This window comes from Triticum dicoccoides, chromosome 6B (genome assembly GCF_002162155.2).
Source record: "Triticum dicoccoides isolate Atlit2015 ecotype Zavitan chromosome 6B, WEW_v2.0, whole genome shotgun sequence".
Classification (NCBI taxonomy): domain Eukaryota; kingdom Viridiplantae; phylum Streptophyta; class Magnoliopsida; order Poales; family Poaceae; genus Triticum; species Triticum dicoccoides.
In genome coordinates, this window is record NC_041391.1 from 14,025,433 (window position 1) to 14,036,501 (window position 11,069).

At 43.9% G+C, this 11,069-nt stretch overlaps 1 long non-coding RNA gene across 6 annotated transcripts; it reads right to left on the reverse strand.

Annotated features, from left to right (window-relative positions):
• Nucleotides 1-3,402: 3,402 nt before the first annotated feature.
• Nucleotides 3,403-8,756, reverse strand: LOC119324445. 6 transcript variants are annotated; one of them, XR_005156936.1, is made up of 5 exons: nt 8,417-8,756; nt 5,816-5,903; nt 4,269-5,746; nt 4,055-4,146; nt 3,403-3,984 (listed from the first exon to the last, which is right to left on the reverse strand). It is a non-coding gene; the product is annotated as an uncharacterized LOC119324445 (long non-coding RNA). The 6 variants fall into 6 exon arrangements; XR_005156937.1 differs by lacking the exon at nt 5,816-5,903 and having other exon boundaries at nt 4,269-4,887; XR_005156934.1 differs by having other exon boundaries at nt 4,269-5,903.
• Between the last annotated feature and the right edge of the window lie 2,313 nt (nt 8,757-11,069).

Genomic DNA, 11,069 nt, shown 5'->3' on the forward strand with positions numbered 1-11,069 from the left:
TTTATCATAGATTTATTTAACAAAATGTAAACTATATCTAACAAAAACTATATCATCGGAAACCTGTTACGCGTACCATCCAGAAATATACATTTTATAGTATTTTACTTTATCTTTTATTATTTAAATAGATGGTCTGTATTTGACCTAATAAATCCAGACGGAGAGAGTACTATTATATCTTTATTAACTTATCTCTTTATGGTTTTTTTACAATCTGTTCTAATTGCAAACTAAGGTCTAATGGCCCCGTAAATTACAATCTCATTTGATTGCTCAGCTAGCCCGGTACAGAAACGACGAATGGATAGTCGAGCTAACTAAGGTCTAATGGCTTGCCATATTATGACTGTCAACCTTCAATGATAGTCGCTCCTCCGGCCGACGTGTGGCCCCTGCCAGAAACACCATTCCAATAGTCACAATCAAATCATTTTGCTTCAAACTATGTCAGGCACACTAGTATCATTACAGGCCACCCGGCGAGCGTGTAACCCGACAACCTAATCATCGGATAACCAAAATTTCTAATGTCATACCACAAGACGTGTTTTTTTTTGACACCATACAAGTTGTCGTCACATTTTTAGTAACCTGGCAAAATGCACGCCATCTTTTGTTGCCATAAGCGGCAGTTCCGTGGTTGTGTTTCCTTTCTGCTGCAAGCTTACCATCAAGCGTCTCTCTATTTCTATGCTGTCACGGCCGCGGAAGACCAAAACTGCATAAAGTGACCAGGATAATCCCTTAGGTTTTAAGAGCCGCACAGATTAGGTAGGACATATTGTTGGATAGTTGGCTGGGCCTCAGGCCTAATTATATGTATGGCCTTTGTTTGCATTTATATAGTGACCACCACATGAAAGCACCATTTTAAATGCCTAGATTAAGATGCATCTTTTTTTGTAAAATCAAATCTTCTTATAATGTTCGCGTTGACAGTTTTCGCCAATAATACTTGTCTTCCAACAATATCTATCTAGAAGAACATCAACCATGTGTTAATATCCGCCAGATGCACATGGTTGGGGATGTAGAGCTAGTTTTCAAGTATCGTGGAAGGAACACTAAAGGCCAACTACCAAACCTACATTACTTCTCGGAGACTGGCTTCCATCAGTGAAACACGAGCAGTAGTGCAGCTCTATAAAATATAAATTGCAAACGTTGGAGTCCTCTTGGGAAGCCAGCAGATGCAAACTAGTAGTTTCTTTTGGGTGATGTATCGTGCATGGTATGCATGGAACCCAACTGAATCTTATGAATAGCTAGTACTGGGAATAATCTTGTTGATCTCTCCGTACATGTCGAAGTAACTAGCTAGGTTTGAGAGGTGGTCTGGAATTAAGACGTGCTATCATCACGGCTGGAGCCTCTCTTACTATAGACACTATTATTTCATCTTCGGTGAAATACAATGTGCTCATGTTAGGCGGCGTATTGCTACTGATGGGTGCAACTATGGCCGACACCAGGCCATGTACAGATAAGGTTGTAGACACTAGAGAGAACCTATGAGCCGACTACATGACCCATGATGTTCCAATTGTTGTCACAATAGTCACAGTAGTCACAATAGTCACAATAGACTCCGGCTGACATGTGGCACCTGCTAGAAACATCATTCCAATTGTCACAATAAAATCATTTTGTTTCTAACTGTGTCAGGCACACTAGTATCATTCCATGCCATCTGGCGAACATGTAAAGCAACAAGCTAATCATCGTATAACCAAAATTTCTAATGGCATAACACAAGACGTGTTTGTTTGGTTTTGGACACCATACAATCTTTCTGCTGCCAGCCTACGACCAATTGTCTCTCTATTTCCATGCTGTCACAGCTGCAGAAGACCAAAACATCATAAAGTGGCCTGGATGATCTCATAGGGTTTTACGAACCGCATAGATTAGGTAGGACATATTGTTGGACAGTTGGCTATGGGCCTCAGGCCTAATTATCTGTATGGCCTTTATTTGCATTCATATAGTGACCACCACATGAAACACCATTTAAATGCCTACATTAAGATTCTTTTTTTGGAAAATCAAATCTTCTTATATTGTTTGCACTGATAGTTTTCACCAATAAGACTTATCTTCCAACAATATCTATCTAGAAGAGCATCAACCATGTGTTAATATCCACCAGATGCACATGGTTTGGGATGTCGAGCTAGTTTTGAAGTATCGTAGAAGGAACATTAAAGGCCAACTATCCAATCTACGTACATAACTTCTCGGAGACTGGCTTCCATCAGTGAAACACGAGCGGTAGTGCAGATCTATAAATTGCAAACGTCGGAGTCGTTTTGGGAAGCCAGCAAATGGAACTAGTAGTTCCTTTTGGGTGATGCATCATGCATCGTATGCATGGAACCCAACTGAACCTTATGAATAGCTAGTACTGGTAAATAATCTTTTTGATCTCTCCGTGCACGTTGGAGTAACTAGCTAGGTTTGAGAGGCAGTCAGGAATTAGGACGTGCTATGGTCACGGGTGGAGCCTCTCTAACTACTGACACGATTATTTCATCTTCGCTGAAATACATTGTGCTCAGGTTAGGCCGCGTATTGCTACTGACGGGTGCTACTGTGGGCCACACTGGGCCATTTCTATGATTGGCTACACGTACAGATCAGGTTGTAGACACTAGAGAGAACATACAAGCCGACTGCATGAGCCATGACGGCTGGGCAAGGGATGGAGTAGGCAGGACACACGCAGGAATTTCTAAAAAGAAAAGGAGACACGCAAGAAACCAACTTAGAGGGGTGCTCACCGGAGAGCATGCAGACTCACATGTGACCGATCTCTAGTTGTTCCAAACATGATGTCGAGTTGGATTTAGCTCATGTTTCCTGCCTGCACAATTGATAAGGAGGCTACGCATCGTGTATTCAGTCTGGGAGTTAGGTTCCTTTGTATCGATGATGAACAGAACAACAACTCGGGGTATCCACGCTGTTGCTGATTTTGGCTTGATATTGATACCTAAGCTAAAGTTTCAGTTTCAGGTGCCTTGTTAATTCCTCTTGTTCGTGTGCGCATATTGTTTATGGGTTGACTGCCTCTATGCCATCATTGTGTTGTTACAGAATCCCAGTTCTGGATCATATCGCTGAACATGTATCATGAAAGATTGGGCAGCAACAACGTGGCATCGAGTTCACTGTTTATGCTGCATAAAAAGTTGAGGTGTTAGAGCATCTCCAATACGGCACCAAAAATGGCTGGGGTAACTTCTTTGGGCAAAATAACTGTTGTTTTTTGGCATGAAATGCCATCTTCAACAGCTGCTCTACAATAGGACAGCCGCACAGCAACAACATATGCACTTTTCATCTCGAACAAACATACATATTGCATAGAAATAATATCAAATGCAATTTATATGTCCAAAACGAACACAACAATAATTTTATCAATCCACATCATCAAAATATTACATAGTTCTTCAAATCAACAACATAGTTCATCAAATTAAACTCGACAACAAACTTTTTAGCACACAATACAACAAAGTTTGTCAGACAAATACAACAAGGATAGAGATGCAACTATGGTTTGATGAACAAGGATAAAGGTGCACCAAGGATAGCCATGTCCACCACTCCTCTATGAGTTCTTTATGAAGATCATAGTGCCCATCCGCATTCCTAATGTCATGGACTCATGGTACACCTGAAGAAAGTGTTCCATATATGTGCATCCGCATCTCTAATGTCATGGTACACCTGAAGAAAGCGTTTGATCCGGCCTTTCCTTCTGGCCGGCCGCACGGGTATTCCCATGAGGTCATACAAGGTGTAAATCAAATCTTGCCCACGCTCATTTTTAATGATCATGTTGTGCCACATCATGAGAGTTGTTATGATGTACCAAAGGATCACTTGATTCCAAAATCTAGCCGGTCCTCACACAATGGCAAATTGGGATTGCAAAATCCAAAATGCCATCTCCGCATAATTGCTAACTGCCCCCTGAGCATTAAGAAAATAAAATTATGTCATACCTTTGGGTTTTACAATTGGCTTCAAGAAAGTAGGCTACCTTGGATAGATCCCATCTGCTAGGTAGTACCCGAAGTTGTGGGTGCGGCGATTTGCTTGGAAGGTCGCCGGCAGAAGTTCTCTATTCACTAACTTTACAAAGAGAGGTGAGCGGTCAAGCACATTGATATCATTGCAAGATCCGGGCATCCGAAAATATGCATGACATATCCATGTATCCTGATCGGCCCAAAGTAAACGGACATCAAATGTACCTCTTTGGATAGTGAGGATTTGGCCCAAAGTAGTTGCACATCAATCGCTCGTTCACCTGTTCCATTCGTTTCATAAATACTCGCAGTCGTAAATTAAACCGCGCCATGCTTCGGACTCTTGTTCTTGTGCGTTGTCATGATCAACGCGAGATCTTCCGCCTACTATTCCTAGTGAAACTCCTCATCCGACAAGGAATCGTCGCAAAAATTGGAGTATCATGAGCTCATCCACAATATAAACTATCTATGAAGCTCAATCTTCGCTGCATATGCAAAGAAAAGCACTACATTTTCTTTACCTTGTAGGAATTCCATCGAGCACCTTGTGTTCGGCATGAAGCAAACCGGCTGACAGCTCATCGCCGGCTAGATGGCAATCGCATAGAGATGAAGAACGCCAGAAATGAACTCCGTGAGCAGCCATAGATGTGGCTGCAGTTGAGCCTATGTCGCACTGTGGATAGCCAGCCGACACTTTATGGGAAAGACTCCATCGCGTCGGCCGAGTGCCATCAACCTTTACATATCTTAGCTGATACCGCTCAGCCATCCCGGTGATATATTGTCCGGATTCGGCCGGACCAAACGATCTCCGGAAAGTCAAGGTGTTGCCCCCATCCTGAAATGCCAAGGCAACCAAAATAGATGGTTGGTTAGATATTGCGAGCAAGGGAAGTAGCTGTACACGCAGGGGGCCCGGGCCCACCCAGCAGTCAGCCAAAACAGGGTCTCGGTAACCCTTCCTACGGTCACCGCTGCTCAGCAGAAGCAATGTTTAAGCGATGAATAGCCATATTGGTTAGATATCATGAACAGGGACGGGAGCTACATACGCATGGGGCTCGGGCCCACCCAGCAGTCCAGCCAAAACGGGGTCTTGGTACCCCTTCCAAAACAAGGACCTCCTCGACTGAGAGCACATGGCAAAGGACTGTCCTCGTAGATATTTAGCCTTTATCAGATCAAGCCACAAGCCCCCCTAGGAGAAATTATTGACCAAAAGTACTAATCTTCATTACTTTTGACAGATAAATATTGGCTGGCATGTATTGATAGGGAGCTCTATAAATTACAGAATGATGGAGTAGTAAGTCGGAGGTGCTAGCTGAGAGCAACTAGGAGATTTTTATTTTCTTTTAAGCGATGGATCATGCATGTTACGCACGTTGGAGCAGCTAGCTAGGCTTGAGAGACAACCAGGAAGCAATACGCGGGTTCACAGATCTATTATGTTGTCACTATGAAGCATTGTCCCAGAGGGAACATTCATTCCTCATCATTATCTGGGCAATCAGTCGTTCAAACTGAGATTGCTGTTTAGCCAAATAGGTACGCGGCAGAGGCAGATGTGGGATTGGTTGGCCCAGGGAGGATGCGGTCAGAGCTGAGCTCCGGGCAACAGTAGCGTGGATTTATCTTACTCCTGTATTGCCAATAACGCCTTGCAGCCCAATCCATCGATCTATCTTGATAGGCATCTGCACACGACCCGAACTTAGCCCATTAATTCAAATTCCATAGAGTAGAGTGGAGCAGCGAGGCAGTACCGCTGTAGTCCGCCTGTAGGTGTCGATCGATCAAGCATGTGTCTCCACGAGCAATCAACAGCAGGAGTGTGATGAATTTCACCACGACCTGGACTCTAAAACACATCTTAGATCTTGGGTTCACGTATTTTCTAGTAGTATTCAATTTCGTGTTATAAAAATTACATGATGAAGAAAGAGTTAAAATATAGTTTTTCCACAAAGAAATCTGGGATATTTTTGGCTAATTATAAATGTGGACAATAACAATTTTTTGCGTAAACTGTAGAAAAAATTAAGTAGTCCTATGATCATGTTTTTCTGACACAATATAGCCATGTTACAGATATGCAGACAGCCCTACGTTATCTTCCCTTACTACCCCCACTATGCCGGAGGCGGCGCGCACGAGTTGTGAGGTGAACATAGGTTTGTGTAAGGAGGTGAAGAAGGGGTATGGAGTGTTAGAAGGGATAGAGAGGGGTTGGTGGAATAGATGATTATGGCTTGAGCCTCATGGGTATATACATAGGAGTACATGATCAACTTGGAGTACAAGACAAGACAAAGCATATCATAGTCTATCTCATATTTCCTAACTAATCACGATACTCAACAGGAAGAGACTGTAAGAGTTTCTTTTTTGCGGGAAAACATCCGTTATTCATTTTCAATCATGGAAGTACAACAAACAAAAGAAATAATAAATAATTACATCCAGATCTATGCGACAATCATGGCAGTACAGAGAACACAAGAGGTAATAAAAATTACAACCCGATCTATGGACCACCTAGCAACAACTACAAGCATTATAGTGAGCCAAAGGCGCCGCCGTCATCGCCCCTCCCTCTCCGGAGCCAGACATACCTTGTTGTATTATACAGTCAGGAAGTCGTTGTGCTAATGCCCGCGCATCAGAACAGTAACTGACGCCGATGAAAAGTAGCATATAACGGAAGGATCCAACTTGAAGACACATGAACAAAGACGAACGACTAACAGATCCGAGCAGATCCATCCAAAACAGATCCACCGGAGAGACACCTCCACACGCCCGCCAATGATGCTAGAAACATCACCGGAATGGAGGCTAGGCGGGGAGAACCTTATTCTATCTTCAAGAAGCCGCAACCGTTTCGCCTTCTTGAGTAGGCCACAAACCCTAACAAAACTTAAAGGAATGTCTATAAAGGGGACCTCCATCGACAAGGTGCAGGATCCCCCGCGTCACCATGGATCTAAGACCACCAGAGACAAGGCGGATTGGCGACGGCGCCGATGGGAGGCAGAAAAAACCCTAAGCTTGAGAGAGGAGGTGGCGGCTATGTCTGCTAACCACGTGAAGCAATAAGGCCCTGTTTGGTTCATAAGTCCTAAGATTTTTTTTAGTCCCAACTTATAAGTCTCAAGTCCCTAAAAAGGTCCTACCTGTTTGGTTCATGGGACTTAACATGGACTAAAAGATCATATTACAACTATAAGTCCCTATAAGACTCTCCTTGAGAGTCTTATTTCATAAGTCCCAAATGCCCACTTTAAGCCCCTATAAGTCCCTCCTGTTTGGTTTAGATGGGACTTATAGGGACTTTTTTAAGTCCCTAAACTAATAAGTCCCTGAAAACAAACACCCTCTAAGAACACGGGGGTTGTGTGCGACTGATGTGCGCTCAAGTGCTAGCAGATTAGATGGGATTGTTGGTATTTTATCTAAAGGCCCACTGGGCCAAAAAAAGACCAAAAACAAGTTACGTTAAAGAGGGAAACAGGCAGGTCACGAACGAACGTTCTTACGCCTCGACCCCAACTAAAGCGCCCTGATCGCGGGCGACACAAACCAACGTGGTTGAGGTCCCTTCATCGCTAGGGCCACATATAAAGAGAGGGCCAGCCAGCCACGCACGATCTGACTCAGTTCATGTGCGTCTACTCTGCCTTCCTAAATGCTAAAACCCCTTCTCCTCCCTCTGCTGCGTTGCCAGGGCAGTACCGCTGACGCCCAGAGGGACGCCGCTATCCGCAGCGAGTACCTACACCAAGCTTGCATCAACCAGGCACGGGACTTTGCATCCCCTACACCAATGGCTTCCTCCATTGGTGGTAAGATACAAACCATCCTTTGTTCATCACGTTTTAGGCGATCTAAAGTCTAGGCTAAACGTTTCTTTTAAGTAAATCCTACTATATTATATATTAACAATGGTATCTTGAGCCGCTTAATGCCTTGATTAGATCCCTGTTGATCCTCTGGTTATGTCAAAGTGGTCAATTAAGTCCAGACGATCGCTGCTAAAGGTTAATGGTGGTGTTTATAGTCAGTTTCCCCTTTTAAGGTCAACGTTTAATGCCTAGGGTTAATTGGTTTTGATTTAGATCTAATTTTCTATTGGATTGGTGCTAGCACGTTTCCGCATCAAAATTTGTAAATTTGCACCGGTATTAGTCACTGATTAGCAGTTAGATCGTGATGAATTGGTGAAGTCAAAGAAAGCAAATTTTTCCCCAATCCAATCGAACCCTAACTCCTGAAAATTCCCAATTCGAAACCCTAAAGCAAATCCCCTCCAAATCAGAGGCAAAATGATGTATGAAATTTAAGAATGAAGAGGAATTGGGGATCACCTAGATGATGCCGGCCTTTGGTGGTCCGCACGGGCCGCCGCCGCGTGTGCACGCCATGGCCGGAACGCCGCCAGCCTTCGGGATGGCGCGCAGAAGGAAGAAGCAGCCGCTGCTGCGCACTAATGAATGGCAGCCGGTGGCGAAATGTGATGTCCCCATCTGCGTCGCCAAAAGCCATGCTCGCGACGCAACTAGCCACGCTCATCGAAGAAGCGCGCTGGACTCAGTCCGCAGCACACTCGTCCGTCGAGCACAGCCACCACGTCACCATTGCCGGGGCGCGACGCGCCGCCACGCTGCCCCGCTCTGCGTCGCCGCTCTTGGAAACGCAGGGAGGAATGGGGAAAATGTATACTAGGGTTTGCCCACCGTTGGTTTTACTCCGTGCAGGACGATCACGGCCGTTGGCTCAATCGGACGGCCGTGAGCGACGCGCGGCTCCGGACGGGCCCTCGGCCGCCTAATAGGTCGTTTTAGCGGCTGGGCTTCGCCCCAGGTTGCCTTAGACCGCAGAAAACGTATTTTTTTTCTTTTTTAATCTATGTTTTGTCTGCTGGGCTCGAAAATTAACGGGCTTCCGTGGGTTGATGAACTAACATTAATGTTATATGTGTTTTCTATTTATTCAGTGTATTTACCTATTATGTTTATTCAATAAATGTTTTGCGCTGTTATAAATAGAAAATTTCCTGAAAAATAACGTTGTAAATTATGTTTTTAGTTTTCTAAATACAATGGAACCAACGAGAAATTTTATTTAGAAAACTTTTATGGAATTAGTGTTTGTGTCATTTTAGGGCATATAAATGTCATCATTTTTGTAATACAGACCAACGTTGTTTTAGTTTTTTGAATCACTCTGTTAATTCCTTGTTATTTTCTGCCCAACGGTGATATAATTTGGAGTTTGCATGCAAATCGATCAAACCAACGTCGGTTAATTTTTGTACAATTTAATTTTAATTTTAATTTTCTTTTCCTTCACTTATGATATTTTGAAATGATGACAGCTCCCGGTCCTCGTGGTCTTGAGAACATCAAGCCACTCACGGGAAACAACTTCCAAACATTGAAGGACTCATTGCTATTGCACTTGGGTTGGCATGAGGTTGACTCGCGCTGATGGAAAGTAAACCAGTGGAACCTAAAAAGGATGACACACATTGAAGGACTCATTGCTATTGCACTTGGGTTGGCATGAGGTTGACTCGCGCTGTTGGAAAGTAAACCAGTGGAACCTAAAAAGGATGACACTAGGTATGCTGAGCTTAAGAAAGCCTATGATCCTAAAGTTGAAAAGTGGGAGAGGTCAAACAGAATGGCACTCTTAATTATGAACTTATCCATCTCGACTGAGATTAAAGGGGAAATTCCTGCTATTGAAAGTGCCGCCAAATATTTGGAATCGGTGGATGAGCAGTTTAAGGGCTCAGAGAAAGTGTATGCAGATGAGTTTTTGCACAAGCTGCTTGCAAAAATATGATGGGCACAGAAATGTGAGGCAACATATTTGAAGTATGAGCAATGCCGCGACAAACCTTAAAACCATGAAGTGTGAGTTGAGCGAAGAACTTCTTGTGCTCCTAGTTTTTAGGTCACTACCCTCACAGTTCAACCCATTCAAGATTAACTATAATTCTCTTGAAATCAAATTGAAAATATCTGAACTCATTGCACATTGCGTTCAGGAGGAAGAGAGAATTAAGAGTGAACAGAAAGATCCAGCTTTCCATGTTAACGCTGGAAAAGCTCCAAACAAACCATAGTTGCAACATCTACGATGATGGCAGAATATCTTGAATGTTTTGAGGCCATTGGGCAGGTTGTATGGCTAAAGATTTCCCTTCCCGTCCTTAAGGTGGTTGACAACATTTCCAAACCACTGACATTGTAATGCGATAATGAGCCCGCAATTTTCTATGCGAATAACAACAAGTCAAGTGTTGCTGCCAAGGACATTGACCGGAAGTATCGTGTTGTTCAACATAGAATCCACGATCAAACTATTAATGTTAAGCATATCGGTACGACATGTATGCTTGCGAATCCGCTCACTAAAGGCTTGCCATCCAATATGTTTCGTGAGCATGTAGCCGGCATGTGATTATTGGAAGCCTCTTGATTCTGGAGACCGCTAATATAAACCACTCCCATAAAGTAATATGTATTCCAGTTCGATATAGGATGTGTGCTATGAGTATTGCGGTTCGATGGTATTTCATTGGCTGTTGCAACACCTTACTCTAGTATATCATTCCTATGGAATACGGGCTAAAGTTATTGAGCATAACAATCAAGTGGGAGAATGTTGGTGTTGATCTAAAGGTCCAATGGGCCCAAAAAAAAAGAGCAGAAATAAGTTACGTTAAAGAGGAAAACATGGAGGTCATGAACCAACATTCGCACCCCTCGATCCAACCTAAAGCGCCCTGATCGGGGGCGACCCAAACCAACATGGTTGAGGTCCCCTGATTGCCAGCGCCACGTATACAGAGGGGGGGGGGGGCGGCCAGCGACGCACGATCTGACCCAGCTCACGTGCGTCTACTCTGCCCTCCTAAATCCTAAAACCCCAATCCAATCTAGGGGAGCGCTGTGCGACGGGAAGGCCTTCTCCTCCCTCTGCTCCGGTTCCAGGGAAGTGCAGCTGGCG